At 38.1% G+C, this 18,831-nt stretch overlaps 1 long non-coding RNA gene and 1 pseudogene across 1 annotated transcript in view; one reads left to right on the plus strand and one right to left on the minus strand.

Moving 5' to 3' along the window:
• Positions 1-18,208, minus strand: part of LOC143647297 (uncharacterized) — a 135,393-nt gene extending 117,185 nt beyond the window's left edge. The window contains exons 1-2 of the long non-coding RNA XR_013157963.1: positions 18,059-18,208; positions 11,617-11,840 (exon numbers count right to left, since the gene is read on the minus strand). This is a non-coding gene — a long non-coding RNA (uncharacterized LOC143647297). The remainder of the gene's footprint in view (positions 1-11,616; positions 11,841-18,058) is intronic.
• LOC143646228 (small ribosomal subunit protein uS2 pseudogene) lies at positions 3,932-4,875 on the plus strand (annotated as a pseudogene).
• Positions 18,209-18,831: the final 623 nt, after the last annotated feature.

An 18,831-nucleotide genomic window follows, 5' to 3' on the forward strand; every position in this document is an offset into this window, starting at 1 on the left:
TATAGCTTTTACAATGTGACCATGTGATTGTGAAAACCTAGTATCTGACAACCCTTTTACCCAGAGCATAGGCAGATGAGTAAAGAAATAAGGATAAAAATGAACAAATAATGGGGGGGGGGGGGGGAAATAAAGGGTAAAAAATTGGGTAGATTGAAATACTAGTCATAAATGAGAGGGAGAGGTAAGGCATATAGAATGCATGAGTTTTTCTTTTTAGTTCTTTTTCTGGAGTGATGGAAATGCTCTGAAAATGATCATGGTGATGAAGGCACAACAAAGTGATGATATTGTGAACTACAGATTGTATAACATGTATGGACTGTATATGTATAAAGATTTCTCAAGAAAAATATTTTTTTAAAACAGAAAGGCTTTCCTTCTTATAAAAAGAGTATGGTGAGCCTGCCCATGCCAAAAAAAAAAAAAGAAAAAAAAAAGAAAGAATATCACATCCTTCTATGCACACTTTAAAAATAAATATTTTACTTGTTTATGGTTATTTAAGGACCTTTCATTGTATTTCCCTTATCACAGGCTGCGCCACCTTCTCCCCAATAAACCTTAGCCCTCTGGCTCAGTGTTTTTCAGGGTCTCAACATGGATCTTTGGCAGCAATGAAATACTTTATTCAATATAGAGTAGTGTCTACTAGAAGCTGAGGAGATACCAAACTATCAGCCAAAATTGGAAGCTCCCTTGTTTCAGTTTAGCAGTTCCCTGAAAAAATCCCAAAGGGAGGGGATGTCAAAACACTTCCCGGAGGGAACTGAGGCTTATGAAGCTCTCCAATTTCCACCAGAACAGTAGGCCAAACCCTGAGCAAATATACCAGGAATCTGAAATACAAGAGAACAAATCTAGCTTCCCTGTCCTTAGGATTCTCAGAGTCACAGAGCAGGGCCTCACTGAGTTCTAACATTCCATGAACACTTTCTATGCATCACACACTGTTAGGTGCTGAGGAGAGATAAATGATGAGTGAAGGAAATGAATAATGGGATGGGTTCCTAGCCTCAAGAAGCTCACCATGTGAAATATTTTATAAGATTTTCTCACATTTTTCTATAGCAATTTTATAGTTTTACCTCTTACATGTAGGTATATGACCATTTAAGTTCATTTTTGTATGTAGAGATAAGGGTCAAGGTTCATTTCTTTCATATAGCTATCTAATAATTTTAGCACCATTTGTTTGAAAGTTTGCATTCCCCTTTGGATTGCCTTGGTACCTCTGCTGAAAATCAGCTGACATTGTATGTGTGGGTCTATTTCTGTACTCTGACTTCTGTTCCATTGTTACATTTATCCATCTTTATCCAAACTGCACTGTCCTGATTACTGTAGTTTTATTATATCAAAATTAGGTAGCATTAGCCTTCCAAGTTTGTTCTTTTTTAAATTGTTTTGAGTGCTTTGGATATTTAACTACATAGATTTCCTATATAGAATTTTTAATCAGTTTGTTCAATTTCTACCAAAAAAAAGAGCCTGCTGTGATTCTGACTGGATTTGAATTGAATTTGTACATTATAAAATTACTTGCCCAAAGTCATATACCATCATGTGCTAATTAATTGCAGAGGCTTTCTGTCACGTACTGCTTTCAGTAGCTATCACAGTGTCATAGAAATTAGGTTTAAACTACTATGTTATTGTACTGATCTTGGGATAGCTTCATTTATTTTATTTTTCTTTTTAGTTACAGAAATAATACACAAAACTCATATATTAAAAATTTCAGTTTAGGTAGATAACACATAAATATCCCTTGATCTCACAAAATCTCACTCCCCTTCTGTCGTAGTTTTGCTAGCCTCTTACCACAAATACCACAAACTGGTTTGTGTTTAAACAACAAGAATTTATTGGCTCACAGTTTCAAAGTCTAGAAAATTTCTTTCCTCCAAGGGTCAATACTGTTCTGACTAACAGGCAATCCTTGGGTTCTTTGGCTTTCCTGTTTCATAGCAATGTCTTTTCCCTCTTCTGGGTTCTGTCAATTTCCAGCTTCCGACTCCATGTGGATTTCTCTTACTATGTCTTAATTTCTTCAATTTATAAAGACTCCAGTAGTCCAAATTAAGGCCTAACCTCATTCAGTCACACCTTAACTAAAATAACATCTTCAAGAAATATGATTTACAATGAGTTTACACCCACAGAAATGCAGATCAAGACCAAGAGCATGTCTAAACTGGGGTAAATAATTCAATATACCACACCTCCCCTGATATAATGTTTGTCCTCAAATCGGTATGCATCTTTTTCCTTTTGCATTTACATTGAGATATTTCTACATAAAATTTTGTTTTTATGGAATTCTGTAAATAAATACTGTAATGACCTATTATTAACAATGTAGTTGACAGTTGACTGTTCATTGACTTACCATTTGGGGGATATGCCACATAATATTCCACAGTGTGCCCCATTGTCTATAGTCTATTCGATACCATATATGCCCCTTCTACGTTTTCCTCAGATTCACAAAAAAATCACCTGGAAATACTTTTCCCATAATTTGTATGGACAGATTAAATTTTGTCAATGGGAGTTAATCCCACAAGATTAACAAGGCAAAAATAAGGAGATGCTGTTATTCTCAAGCAGTTGTTGCAGACGGACATGTGGGAAGATGAAAGATGTGAGTTTTCAGCAGTTTCTGGGGAATCTCCAGAAAATCACTTGCTATCCAACTTGAAAACAGCTTCATGAAGAACAAGGATATTAATGGGTGACTATTTGAAGGACAGAAATTCCACCATTTCTCTAGACTTGGGTTTACTTCCTGGTTCAAGTAGGATCATCATCAACCAGGTCCCATATTCAGACTACAGCTTCCACTCTTTATTTTCTCTCCCCAAGGTTTGTTTTGATTCAATGTACTTTCAGATAATTTAGAGGCAGCACTGTAAATCCCATTCTGGTATTTTCTTAGGAATATTGCTGAGGACATTGTATCCCACATGAAAACCATTATCAATAAAACAGAAAATGACAAGTGCTGGAGAGGATGTGGAGAAAGAAGCACACTTATCCACTGTTGGTGGGAATGTAAAATGGTACAACCAATGTGGAAGGTAGTTTGGTGGTTCCTCAGGAAACTAAGTACAGGACTGCCATATAATTCAGTAATACCACTGCTAGGTATCTATTCAGAGGACATGAGGGCAAGAACACAAATGGACGTTTGCACACCAATGTTTTTAGCAGCATTATTTACAATTGCAAAGAGATGGGAACAGCCCAAATGTTCACCCACAGACCAGTGGCTAAACAAACTGTGGCATATACATACCATGAAATATTAGGTAGCTGTAAAACAGAATAAAATCATGAAGCATGTAACAACATGGATGGACCTTGAGGACATTTTGCAGAGTGAGATTAGCCAGAAATGAAACAACAAATACTGTATGGTCTCACTGATATGAACTAACATTAATGAATGAACTTGGAGAATTTCAGTTAAGAACAGAGGCCATCAAGGGATAGAAATAAGGTAGACTTTGGGTAATTCGAACTGAAAGGATACAGATTGTACAATGGGACTGATTGTAAAAATTCAGAAATGCATAGCACAATACTACCTAATTCTAGCACAATAATGACAGTATACTAAATGAAGCTGAATGTGATAATGATAGAGGGAGGAAGGTTGCAGGCACAAATGAAACCCAAAGGAAAGACAGACAATAGAGACTGAGATGGTATAATCTAGGAACGCCTAGAATGTACAATGATGGTGCTAAATGTACAAATTTTAAAATGTTTTTGCATGAGGAAGAACAAAGGAACATCAATATTGCAGGGTGTTAAAATAGATAGAATTCACGTTTTAAAACTTTAACTTATGTGTGAGACTAAAGCAAAAACTGATTGTTTCCTTTCCGTGCTTTCCCTATAGAGAGGGGTCTATACAGTGTTGTCATCGGTTCCCGTCATAACTTAAAGGGAAATTTAAACAATGTCCGGAGCCCTTGATGTCCTGCAGATGAAGGAGGAGGAGGTCCTCAAATTTTTTGCAACAGGAACCCATTTAGGTGGCACCAACCTTGACTTCCAGATGGAACAATACATCTACAAAAGGAAAAGTGATGGTATCTACATCATAAATCTGAAGAGGATGTGGGAGAAGCTTCTGCTGGCAGCTCGTGCTATTGTTGCCATTGAACACCCCGCTGATGTCAGTGTCCTATCCTCCAGGAATACAGGCCAATGGGCTGTGCTAAATTTTGCTGCTGCCACTGGAGCAAGTCCTATTTCCAGGCGTTTCACTCCTGGAACTTTCACTAACCAGATTCAGGCAGCCTTTCGGGAGCCACATCTTCTGGTGGTGAGTGATCCCAGGGCTGCCCACCAGACTCTCAAAGAGGCATCCTATGTTAACCTTCCCACCATGGCTCTGTGTAACACAGATTCTCCTCTGGGCTAGTGGATGTTGCCACCCCATGTAACAACAAAGGCGCTCACTCAGTGGGTCTGATGTGGTGGATGCTGGCCAAGGAAGTTCTGTGCATGTGTGGCACCATCTCCCGTGAGCACTGGTGGGAAGCCTGATCTCTACCTCTACAGAGATCCTGAAGAGATTGAAAAGGAAGAGCAAGCTGCTGCTGAAAAAGCTGTGACCAAGGAATTTCAGGGTGAATGGACTGTTCCAGCTCCTGAATTTACTGTTACTCAACCTGAGGTTGCAGACTGGTCTGAGGGCACACAAGGGCCCTCTGTACTTATTCAGCAGTTCCCTACTGAAGACTAGAGTGCTCAGCCTGCAACTGAAGACTGGTCTGCAGCTCCCACTGCTCAGGCCACTGAGTGGGTAGGAACAACCACTGAGTGGTCATAAGCTGGTCTTGCATAGGCTCGTAAACAAGTTGCGAGAAAATAAACAAGTTTTCTATTAAAAAAAAAACTGATTGTCTGATACAAAATTTAGATTTTAAATAGTTCATTTCCTAATATAACTTATATGGACAGTTTAACTGAATACCATAAGTACATGGAACCTTGAATAGGGCATGAGATTTTGTTGGTTTGTCCAGAATGATGCTCTGATAAATCCCAGATTGATTTGAACAATGAATGAAGAAGCATTTATTTGCAAAGTCCCCTTGGGGAATGAGAAAGGGACAAAATTCAACTTCCCCATTTGGAGAATTCCTGATATTCTCACAAGCTGTGAGGACAACCAAATCAATAAGCCAAGCCCTCAATCTTGGGGTTTGTTCATATGAAATTTATCCCCACAAAGGATAGTCTAAGCCTACTTAATATTCGGTCTGAGTCACCCCCAGAGAATCTCTTTTGTTGTTCAGATGTGGCCTATCCCTCTCTCAGCCAACAAGGCGAGCAAACTCACCGCCCTCCCCCTCTACATGGAACATTACTCCCATGGGTATAAACCTCCCTGGCAGAATGGGACAGAAATCCTAGAATGAGCTGGGACTTAGCATCAAGGGACAGAGAAAACCTTCTCACCAAAAGGGGGAAGAGAGAAATGAGACAAAATAAAGTGTCAATGGCTGAGAGATTTCAAAGAGAATCAAGAGATTATCCTGGAGATTATTCTTACATACTATATAGGTATCCACTTTTTGGTCTAAGGTGTATTAGAGAGGCTAGAGGGAAGTGCCTGAAATTGTAGAGCTGTGTTCCAGTAGCCATGTTTCTTGAAGATGAATGTATAATGATATACCTTTCACAATGTGACTATGTGATTGTGAAAACCTTGTGTCTGATGCTCCTTTTATCTATGATATTGACAGGTGAGTTAAAAATATGGATTAAAAATAAATAAATAAATAGGCCAAGATGGTGGCTTAACAATGTGTGCATATTAGTTTGTCCTCCAGAACAACTACTAAATAACCAGAAACAGTACAGAACAGCTCCTGGGGCCATGTCAGTGACCGGACACACAGTGTACCCCAGTCTGGACCAGCTGGACTGGCTGCAAGCCCCCCAGAACTGTGAGTTCCCCAAGCCGCAGCGGCCAGTGCCCCTCCCCTACAGGCTGCTTCCCAGAGGGAAAGGAAAGAGGCTTTACCAGCAGCAGGGGCTGAGTCCAACCAAACTCCAATTCTGGAATTAATTAACAGATTTTGACTACTAAAAATAAGCCCCCAGCTCAGGTGAACCTGGTCAAAGCAGAGGATGCTCATTTTTGCCCCGGAGTCAAGGGGGCTGGGCTGACAGAAAAAGAAATAAAAGAAGGAAACAGAGATTTTTGTGGTTGTGTTTCTAAAAATGCTTCACTGCCTTTGGATACAGTGGCAGGACTTCCCAGGTTGCAACTGCCCCAGGCATAGGAAGAAACAAGCTCGTTTGAAAGCTTCTCTGGAGCCTGCGCCTTCCCCAGGAAAGGGGTGAAGCCCAAGGTGGAATCCCTCCCTCAAGGAATTCAGACACCAGGGCTTGGTAATTTGAAGCCATTAAAATGAGCCTACAACCTCTCCCCTGTCTCCACCAGGTGCCCAGCAGGGAGAGTCCACCAAAGTTAAAGGTATTGCATCATCTTATGCTGGTGGGACCTGCAGGAAGACAAGTGCCACGTACAGGACAGGATAAGAAAAACAGAGTCCAGAGACTTCACAAGAAAATCTTTCAACCTGCTGGGTCTCACCCTCAGAGAAAACCAATGCAGTTGACTCCTTCCTCCTGATAGGAGGTCAGTTTGGTCTTGAAAAATCTGGCTGGGGTCTATAATACCTAAGTAGACTATCCTAAGTGTGAGGGGGAAAAGGCACCATACAAGCAGAGCAAGAAACAAGAAAACAAGAATTGAAAAATTCTCCTCTGTTAAACAAAACTTAAGCTAGACATCTAGATAAAATTGTACTGTATGTCAAAGAACAGACAGACAACAAATTCATCCAGCAAGAAAACCCTAGGTAAAAGAAGTGAAAGCAATCTCCAGAATAAACTAATTAAGGTAATTAAATGACTAGATGCCAGCAAAAAATAACAAATCACACTAGGAAAACTGAAGATATGGCCCAGTCAAAGAAACAAACCAACAATTCAAATGAGATACAGTAGCTGAAACAATTAATTCAGAATATATGAACAGACATGGAAAACCTCATCAAAAACCAAATCAATGTGAGGGAGGATATAAAGAAGGCAAGGAATGAACAAAAAGAAGAAATTGAAAGTCTGAAAAAACAAATCGCAGAACTTATGGGAATGAAGGGCACAGTAGAAGAGATGAAGAAAACAATGGAAACCTACAATGGTAGATTTCGAGAGACAGAACATAGGATTAGTGAACTGGAGAATGGAACATCTGAAATCCAGCAAGAAAAAAGAAAGGAGGGGAAAAAATGAAAAAATATGAGCAAGGACTCAGGGAACTGAAAGACAATATGAAGCACAAGAATATATGTGTTGTGGGTACCCCAGAAGGAGAAGAGAAGGAAAAAGGAAGAGAAAAACTAACGGAGGAAATTATCACTGAAAATTTCCCAACTCTTATGAAAGACTTAAAATTATGAAAGACTTAAAATTACAGATCCAAGAAGTGCAGCATACCCCAAAGAGAATAGATTCAAATAGACGTACTCCAAGACACTCATTAATCAGAATGTCAGAGGTCAAAGAGAAAGAGAGAATCTTGAAAGCAGCAAGAGAAAAGCAATCCATCACATACAAGGGTAGCCCAATAAGACTATGCATAGATCTCTCAGCAGAAACCATGGAGGCAAGAAGACAGTGGGATGATATATTTAAATTATTAAGAGAAAAACTGCCAACCAAGAATTCTATATCCAGCAAATTTGTCCTTCAAAAATGAGGGAGAAATTAAAATATTTTCAGACAAAAAAATCACTGAGAAAATTTGTGACCAAGAGACCAGCTCTACAAGAAATACTAAAGGGAGCGCTAGAGACAGATATGAAAAGACAGAAGAGAGAGGTGTGGAGAAGAGTGAAGAAAGGAAGACTATGAGTAAAGGTAAAAAGAAGGAAAATTGGATATGACATATAAAATCCAGAAGGCAAAATAGTAGAAGAAAGTACTACCCATGCAGTAATAATACTAAATATTAATGGATTAATCTCCCCAATCAAAAGACATAGACTGGCAGAATGGATTAAAAAACAGGACCCATCTGTATGCTGTCTCTTCTCAAACGACATGAGGGCAAGGACACAAATGGATATTTGCACACTAATGTTCATAACAGCATTATTTACAATTACCAAGAGATGGAAATGGCCAAAATGTCCATCAACACAGGTAGCTGAAAAAACTGTTGCATATACATATGATGGAATATTATGCAGCTTTAAGACAGAATAAAATTATGAAGTATGTAACAACTTGGATGGACCTTAAGGACATTATGCTGAATGTGACTAGCCAAAAAAAAAAGGACAAATACTGTATGGTCTCACTGATATGAACTGACATTAGTGAATAAACTTGGAACAGTTCATTGGTAACAGAGACCATCAGGAGATAGAAATAGGGTTAAGATATTGGGTCATTGGAGCCAAAGGGATACAGACTGTGCAACAGGACTAAATACAAAAACTCAGAAATGGACAGCACAATACTACCTAACTGTAATACAATTATGTTAAAACACTGAATGAAGTTGCATATGAGAATGATAGAGGGAGGAGGGCTGGGGACATAAATGAAATCAGAAAGAAAGATAGATATTAAAGATTCAGATGGTATAATCTAGGAATGTCTAGACTGTATAACAATAGTGAAATGTACAATGTACAAATTTTAAAAATGCTTTTGCATGAGGAAGAATAAAGGAATGTCATTATTGCAGGGTGCTGAAAATAGATGGTAATTAATATTTTAAAATGTCACCTTATGTGTGAGACTAAAGCAAAAAATGTTTGTTTCAAAATTTATATTTTGACCAGAGCATTTCATAATATAATTTATGTAGATAGTTTGATTGAATGTCATAAGTACTTGGAATCTCAGGTAGGACATGAGATTTTGTTGGTTTGTTCAGAGTGATGCCCTGATGAATCCCAGAGTGATTTGATCAGTGAGCAGAAAAGTATTTGCAAGCCCCCTTCGGAGAATGGTGAAAGCAGGGAGAAATTCAACTTCCCCAAGTCGAATTCTTGATATTCTCACAAGTAGTGTGGACAAACAAAGCTATAGGCTGAGCCCCCAGTCTTGGGGTTTGTTCATATGAAACTTAACCCCACAAAGAGTAGGTCAAGCCTACTTAAAATTTAGGCCTAAGGGTCACCCCCAAGAGAGCCTCTTTTTGTTGCTCAGATGTGGCCTCTCTCTCCAGCCAATATGACGAGCAGTCTCACCACCCTCCCCCTCTCTGCGTGGGACATGACTCCCAGGGGTGTGGACCTTCCTGGCAACGTGGGACAGAGATCCTGGAATGAGATGAGACTCAGCATCAAGGGACTGAGAAAAACCCTAGAATGAGTTGAGAATTAACATCAAGGGATTGAGAGAACCTTCTTGACCAAAGGGGGAAGAGTGAAATGAGACTAAGTGTCAATGGCTGAGAGATTCCAAACAGATTCGAGAGGTTATCCTGGAGGTTATTCTTATGCATTAAGTAGATATCACTTTGTTGTTCAAGATGTAGTGGAGAGGCTGGAGGGAACTGCCTGAAAATGTAGAGCTGTGTTCCAGTAGCCATGTTTCTTGATGATGATTGTATAATGATATAGCTTTCACAATGTGACTGTGTGACTGTGAAAACCTTGCGTCTGATGCTCCTTTTATCTACCTTGTCAACAGATGAGCAGAACATATGGAATACAAATAAATAATAGGGAGAACAAATGTTAAAATAAATTTAGTTTGAATGCTAGTGATCAATGAAAGGGAGGGGTAAGGGGTATGGTATGTAAAATTTTTTTTCTGTTTTCATTTTATTTTTCTGTTGTCTTTATGTTTCCTTCTCTGAATTGACGCAAATGTTCTAAGACGTGATCACAATGATAAATATGCAACTATGTGATGATATTGTGAATTACTGATCATATATGTAGAATGGAATGAGCATATACTAGAATGTTTGTGTTTCTTTCCTGTAATTTTTTTAATTAATAAAAAATTTAAATATATATAATAAATAAATAAATAATAGGGGAACAAATGTTAAAATAAATTGAATAGATTGAAATACTAGTGAACAATGAAATAGAATATGGTAAAGGGTATTAGAAAAAAATAGGGGGAATAAAGGTTAAAATCTATTGAATAGATGGAAATACTAGTGGTCAATGAGAGGGAGGGGTAAGGGGTATGGTATGTCTGAATTTTTTTCTTTTTTCTTTTTATTTCTTTTTCTGGAATGATGCAAATGTTCTAAAAAATGATCATGGTGATGACTATACTACTATGTGATGATGTTGTGAGCCATTGATTGCACACCATACATGAAATGTTTGTATGTTAAGAATGTTCATGTTTGTACGTTGTTTTGGTTTGATAATACAAAATAAATTAAATTAAAAATATAAATAAACAAAGGAAAGGTGATTATCAGCTTTAAAAAATAGAAGTACATAAAATCACATTACTCTTGTCTCCTAGTTAAACAGCTAGTTAATCACTGTTTTCCAACTGACGTAACAAGGATGTACTTGCGTGTATTATTTACAAGACCAAATACATGATTAATAAAAAGAGGCAGCTTGAAACACCCTCCTTTAATGTTTTTGTTATACAAGTGGACCCAGATTTGTGATTAAAACTCGTCAGAGAAGCATGTGAAAAAGTGGTATGAATCATTACTGATTTCCTGTCTTGCCCCTTTCCAAAGAAACTCATCCTTTCTCCTAACTAAAAACACATAAAAAGTTCATAGTTGTAAAATCATCTAGGAAGAAAGCAGTTTATTAAAAAAATAATCTCTAATACAAATGTGGTTTCTTACCTAACTGCTCTTATGTCACTTAAGTCCTATCTGGAGATACCATGTGAATCATAGTTTAACATATTTAGAGATAATTTTAGAAAGAAGCCCTTTTGCTTTAATGAATGTGAAACCTTTTGCCTCAGCCTTGAAACTGCTGCTTTCAGTGGCATGTTGGTTTTTTAAAAGGTGATACAGCCTTTGGTAGCCTTAAGTGGATACTTGCAGGGAGGAAAAAAAGAAAGTCTTAAGGATCTCCAGAAACTCCTTTTACCCTACATTATTGTGGTCCTGCTGTTCCATTAAATCCAAGGGTTTTTCAAGGAAAAAAACAATTTTCAAAACTACTCATAGTGTTGAAAGATACTTCGATTTCCAAAATAACATCCATCCTTTCTGCCTTCTTTCTCTCTTCGATATACTCTTGGAATTGGTTATTGAATTCATTTTCTTCCTCTCTTCCTCCATCATTCCCAGACCCATATCTGCATAAACTTTGTAAAGTATAAATAGTACTGGCTTTGGGCAAAGTAAAAAGAAGGGTAGGTCTTTGTCCTCTCTGATCTTCCCTTTAAATATTTTCTTACTTAACTTTGCTCTTTTCTGCCAGGAATCTAGCACCACATCATGGACCCTGAGTTAGTTGCCTGCTGCTGTTTAACACATTACCTCAAAACTAATAACCTAAAACAATAAACATTTATTATATTACATAGTCTCTGTGGGTCAGGAATTTGGATGAGACTTACCTGGGTGGTTCTGACTCAAGGTCTTTTATGAGGTTGGAGTTAACATGTCAGCTGTGGTTACAGTTGTCTGAAGGCTCGACTGTGTTTGGAGGATCCATTTCCAACAAAGCTCATCAGTGCCAGTTGTTGGCAGGAGGCCTCAATTCCTCACTGCGGGAACCTTCCCATAGTGCTGCTTGAGAGTCCTCTCCACATGGCAGCTTGCTTCCCCCAGAATACGTGATCTAAAAGTGAGAAGGGAAGAAGCCTCAAGTATTTTATGGCCTAGACTTCAGTCACACACTGTCATTTCTGCAGTGTCACAGCGGGACTGCACAGGGAGGCCCTATACAAAGTGAGAAAGACAACACAAGGTGTGATTAACATGAGAATCACTGAGGGCCTTCTGGGAGGTTACCAGAGACCCTAGCTATTCACAGCTTTCCACCTGGCCTGCCTGAGCTTGTCGTGGATATCGCCCTCCATGAAAGCTCCCCAACCAAAGCAAGCCTTTTATGGATATGTTTTATACTCTTAGTTCCCTAATCCTTTACTATGTGTAGCTATGCTGAGCATGTAAGTTAATTTTTGTTAAGGTGTTCAGAGAATACTGCAGGGAAAACGTGTTACTTTTATCATGCATTCTTTTTCACCAGAGAATAAAACAGACAAGACCTTGATTTCAAGCACTAGCACTAGTGGAGGGAACATCCGGTATACTACAAACAGATGGGGGAAATGCCTTCTTTTTAAGTCCTGGAAAATATCACCATGTAGATACTTACATGCTTCAATAACCCCTAAGTCTGAGTTTTTAGGGACAATTTGGACAGTAGGATAATTCTAGTCACAGCAAGCTTTTACTTCAGCTCTCTTCATATTGGCTAGAATTAAACAGACTGGGCTTTGATCGTTGTGCATTTTTTGTGCATCCTCAGAGCCCAGCAGAGAGTAAATATTCAACAGATATTATTCAAACAGAAGAAGGAAAGTCTGGATAGATTTTATTTCTGAATAAAAGATAGTAAAAGATAGTACTTATGCAGCTACACATCTGTTTTCTAGGAACTCAAGAGGTATTGCTACAATAAAGAAGAGCAAAAGAAAGGCAAAACAAAAATTGGTAAACATGCTTTAAATCAGCATCACACAGTTACTGTGGTGGATTGAACCATGTACCCACTGAAAGAACATTTTTAATCTTACTTCATGTTCCTGGAAATGTGAACCTATTTGTAGATAGGACATTATTAACATGTGAACAAATTGAATAAGGTGGGTCTTAATGTATGTTACTTGAGTCCTTATGAATTGAGGAAAATTGGACATAGTCCATCAGCAGAAACCAGAAACTGGAAGAAACCAGAAGACCGAGAAGCCAGAAGTCAGAGAAAACCACAGCAGGAGACCAAGGATGTCACCATGTGACAGAGAACTGTCATCACCAGAATACAACCAACTCCAGGAGAAAGTATGCCCTTGTCAATGCCTTGATGTTTTGAACTTCAAGCTTCCAGACAATAAACCAATAAATTGTTATTTAACATGACTCTTTGTTATTTATCATGGTAGTGCAAGCAAACAAAGACACTGATTATTAGAAGAGAACAGTTATAAGCAGAACTCTCTGAAATTAAAAATAAGTAAATAAATAAAAAGCCAGGAAAAAGTTGTTTCAAGGAAAATAGTATAGTAGGGGGCTCCAGAATTCAGTACTTGCACACATACAAAAAAATTAGAGGTAGCAACTATCTGAAACAACTATTTTGAAGCTCCAGAGGCCAGAAGAATACCATATGGGGGAAGAGGCTGATAAATTATGGTAAAGAACTATGGCAGCTACCTGGACACATCTTTTATTCTAAGGGAAGGCCACCATGGGGTCCAGACCCTGGCTAGCTGCTGGTGATAGTAAGAGACTTAAGGAACGTCTTCCCCAAGAACAGGGGTGTACAAGCCCAATCATTGATCACAGTATTTGATTAGCAAATTGAGATAGCTGGGTCCGGCTCTGAGGACAGCTACTCTTCCAACATGCACCAGACAAAGACAACCAGAGCCATTGTTTCAAAACCATCCCTACACCCTAAAATGAGCTGAGAATTAACATCAAGAGACTGAGAGAACCTTCTGGACCAAAAGGGGGAAGAGTGAAATGATGCAAAGTGTCAATGGCTGAGAGATTCCAAACAGAGTCGAGAGGTTATCCTGGAGGTTATTCTTACGCATTAAGTAGATATCACCTTGTTGTTCAAGATGTAGTGGAGAGGCTGGAGGGAACTGCCTGAAAATGTAGAGCTGTGTTCCAGTAGCCATGTTTCTTGATGATGATTGAACAATGATATAGCTTTCACAATGAGACTCTGTGAATGTGAAAACTTTGTGTCCGATGCTCCTTTTAGCTACTATATCAACAGAAGAGTAGAACATATGGAATAAAAATAAATAATAGGGGGAACAAATGTTAAAATAAATTCAGTTTGAAATAGTGGTAAATGAAAGCGAGGGGTAAGAGGTATAGTACGTATAGTTTTTTTTTCTCTATTATCATTTTATTTCTTTTTCTGTTGTCTTTTTATTTCTTTTTCTAAATTGATGCAAATGTACTAAGAAATGATGAATATGCAACTATGTGATGATATTAAGAATTACTGATTATATATGTAGAGTGAAATTATTTCTAAATGTTTTGTTTGTTAATTTTTTTAATTAATAAAAAAAGTTTTAAAAAATATGAAAAATGAGCATTTAAATGTAAAAAAAAAAAAATCCCTACAGAGAAGCAGAACAGAGGCATGGGGAGGTTTAAAGATAAAGGGATTCCTCAGGGCTACAGGGGAAAGTTAGCTGAAGGGCTGCATTTGCTGGACAGGCCAAAAAAGCTCAGCTTTGGGAGCTTGTTGGAGAAGTTTTTGGTGTCCTTCCTGACATCTACCCCATGGTACCTTGGAGCCAGTCTGTGCCCTCTTTGTGGGTCCCTGGCCCTGTTTTGGCTGTGAAAGACTGAATTGGGAAAGTCCTCCTTGGGATGACCCTCCTCTCAGAATTCAGCCTACAGGCAAAAGCAGTGTGAGACAATGAAAGGAGTATAGAAAACTACAGAGATGGACAGTCTGGGGCAAAGTCCTGCTGCCTACAGATACCTGGAAAAAGGAGATCTGACTCCTGGGAATAAAAGGGGACAACAAAACACCTATTATCAGGGGAACTCAAAAAAACTAACAAGAAAAAGTCCAGGACAAGACAGAGGCATGGTAAGAAAGGGAAAATCCCACACCTTGCATTCATCTTGGGCAGACCTTCCTGATAGAGGGCCTAAAGCTCAAAAAAATCTCTGTCTTATCACCAGCAGTTTATAAAACAAAGAAGCACACATATCAGGGGGTAAATCCCAGAGTTAACATTTCAAAATATTAAAAGGTCCAAGTACGCAACAAAAAAGAAATAGGAAATGATGACCCATGCAAAGGTGGAGGATAAAAATACAGAAAATACCAATGTAGAAGATAGAATGTAGAAATACTGAACAAAGCTTTTGAAAAAAATAATCTGAAAATGTTTAAGGGAATGAAGGACAGTTCAGAGAAAGAACCAAAGATATTGGGGGGAAAATTAATGAACAATATGAAAGTATAAATAAAGAGTCAGAAATTATAAAAAAAAAAAAAAAAAAAAAAAAAGGAGCCAAACAGAACTATTGGAACTGAAAACCATAATAACAGAAATGAAAAATGCCTGGGAGGGTTTCAAGAGAAAAATGGAGTTGACAGACAAAAGAATCTATTTAGAAGCAGAAGAAAAAAATATTTAAAGTGAGAATAGCGAGAGCCTCTTTTGTTGCTCAGATGTGGCCTCTCTCTCCAGCCAACACAACAAGCAAACTCACCACCCTCCCCCTGTCTATGTGGGACATGACTCCCAGGGGTGTGGACTTCCCTGGCAACATGGGACAGAAATCCTAGAATGAGCTGAGATTCAGCATCAAGAGATTGAGAAAACCTTCTTGACCAAAAGGGGGAAGAGAGAAATGAGACTAAGTGTCAATGGCTGAGAGATTCCAAACAGAGTCGAGAGGTTATCCTGGAGGTTATTCTTATGCATTAAATAGATATCACCTTGTTATTCAAGATGTAGTGGAGAGGCTGGAGGGAACTGCCTGAAAATGTAGAGCTGTGTTCCAGTAGCCATGTTTCTTGATGATGATTGAATAATGATATAGCTTTCACAATGTGACTGTGTGATTGTGAAAACCTTGTGTTTGATGCTCCTTTTATCTACCTTGTCAACGGACAAGTAGAACATATGAAATAAAAATAAATAAGAGGGGGAACAAATGTCAAATAAATTTAGTTTGAAATGTTAGTGATCAATGAAAGGGAGGGGTAAAGGGTATGGTATGTATAGATTTTTTTTCTGTTTTCATTTTATTTCTTTTTCTGAATAGATGCAAATGTTCCAAGAAATTATTATGATGATGAATATGCAACTATGTGATGATATTGTGAATTACTGATTATATATGTAGAACAGAATGATCAAAATAAAAATGTTTGCATTTGTTTTGTGTTTTTTGGCATTAAAAACGATAAAATAAAAAAGAAGTTTTTTTTTAAAAAGTGAAAATAGCCTAAAACAGCTATGGCGCACAATCAAGCATACCAACCTAGGTGTTATGGGAGTCCCAGAAGGAAAAGAAAAAGGAAAGGGGGCATAAGGAACAAGCAAGGAAATAATGAAAAAGAACTTCCCAAACTTAGCAAAAGTGTGAATCTACACATCCAAGAAGCTCAGAGAACACCGAATAGAATGAACATGAAGAAAAATATATCCCATCATATATTCATCACACTATCAAATGCAAAAGGCAAGAAGAGAGTTCTGAAAACTGCAAGAAAAAAGCAACAATGTTACATATAAGGGAATCTCAATAAAATTGAGTGCTGATTACTCATCAGAAACTATGGAAGCAAGAAGTATATGCGTTGAAAGTGCTGAAGGAAAACAATTGCCAGTCAATAATGTTATATCCTGTGACACTGTCTTTCAAAAATGAAGGAGAGATTAAGACATTTTTAGATAAACAAAAGCTGAGGGAGTCCATCATCACTAGACTTGCCCTACAATCAATGTTAAAGGGTGGTCTTCAGACTGAAATGAAAGAACATCAGCTAGTGATTCAAAACAACATAATGAAATAAAGTCTGTGGTACGGGTAACCATTTGGGTAATTATAAATGTCAGTATTGTTGTATTGTATTTTTGATGTGTAACTCCACTTCTCACCTCCTACAGGTGTTAAAATGAAAATGCATAATAGGTAATGATAAAGTTTTGGGGCATAAAATTTACCAAATAACTAAAACTATCTTGGAAAGGAGGAATGAAGTTGGAGGATTTACACTTACCAATATTAAATTTACTACAAAACCATAATAATCAAAACAGCTTGGTACTGGCACAAGGGCAAACATATAGACCAATGGAATACAGTTGAAAGCATAGAAATCAACTCCCACATTTACAGCCAACTGATTTTTGATAAGGTAGCAAAGACCACTGAACTGAGAAAGAGTAGTCTCTTCAACAAATGAAAACTGGATCTCCATTTGCAAAAATAGAAAGAAAGAAAGAAACAGGACCACTACCTCACACCATATACAAAAACCAACTCAAAAAGGATCAAATACCTAAATATAAGAACTATAATTATCAAGCTCCTAGAAGAAAATATAGAGAAGCATTTTTAGGACCTTGCACTAGGCTATGGTTTCTTAGACTACACCCAAAGCACAAGCAACAAAAGAGAAAATAGATCGCTAGAACCTCACCAGACAAAAAACTTTTGGTCCTCAAAGAACTTTTCCTAAAAGTAAAAACACAGTCAACACAAGAGGAGAAAATATTTGGAAGCCACACATCCACTAAAGGATTAATACCCAGTATATATAATTCTTCCACTTAACAACAAAAAGACAAAAATACAATTTAAAAATGAGCAAAAGACTTGAACAGACAACCCTTCAAAGAAGACACACAAATGGCCAGAAAGCACATAAAAAGATGCTCAACATCATTAGCCAGTAGAGAAATGTAAATCAAAGCCACAAGATACTATTTCATGCCCTTTGAAATAGTTGCTATAAAAACAGAAAAGAAAAAAATAACAAATATTGGAGAGGTTGTGGAGAAAGAAGAAGACTCCTTCATTGATGGTGAAAATGTGAAATGGTGCAGCTACTGTGAAACACAGTTTGGCAGTTCCTCAGAAAGCTAAGTAGAGACCTACTATATAACACAGCAATCTCACTACTGGGTATATAACCAAAACAACTGAAAGTGGATGCTCAAACAGGTATTTGCACATCAATGTTCACAGCAGCATTATTCACAATTGCCAAAAACGGAAGCAACCCAAATAGCTATCAACCAATGAATGGATAAATAAAATTTGGTATATACGTACAATGGAAATGAAGTCCCAATACATGTGACAACATGGATGAAACTTGAAGACATCATGTTGAGTGAAAAAATAAGCCAGACACAAAAGGAAAAATATTGTAAGATCTCACTGATTTGGAGCAATTAGAATAAGCAAACTCATAGAGTTAGACTTTAGAATATAAGTGTTAGGTCGGGGGAACAGGAAAGGGCACTGCAACTGGAGCTGTGGAGGCTGTGTCACCCCTCCCAACATGAATTCTGGAACAGCCCCTTCCGGACACCTGACTTCCGGAACTGATGAACCACCCCTTCCGACCACCTGACTTCTGGAGAACCGCCCCTTCCGACCACCTGACTTCTGGAGAACCGCCCCTTCTGGACGTCACCTGACCCCCTTGCTTAAAAAACGCCCACGCCATCACCCAGGTGCTGACTCACCTCCCTCCATCTTGGGTTTGGTGAGCTCAGCCCAGGAGGGCAGAAATAAAACCACCCACTTTAAATTTCCCGATCTACCATCCTTCTTTCTCACCCTTTCGCCTCCTAAACCTTTCAACAAGTTAACAGGAGATGGGGTAGGGATAGGGAATGGGAGTTGAAGGCTTAAAATGTACAAGTTTCCTAATTAGAATAATGGAAATGTTTTGAGAATGGATGGTGGTGTTGATAACACCACATTGGGAAGGCAGTTAACAGCACTGAAATTTATATCTGAATGTGACTAAAAGGGGGAAATACTAGATTGTACATATGGTAACAGAATTTTAGAATTTAAAAAATTCCGTGGAACTA

Source organism: Tamandua tetradactyla, chromosome 9 (genome assembly GCF_023851605.1).
Source record: "Tamandua tetradactyla isolate mTamTet1 chromosome 9, mTamTet1.pri, whole genome shotgun sequence".
Taxonomy (NCBI): Eukaryota; Metazoa; Chordata; class Mammalia; order Pilosa; family Myrmecophagidae; genus Tamandua; species Tamandua tetradactyla.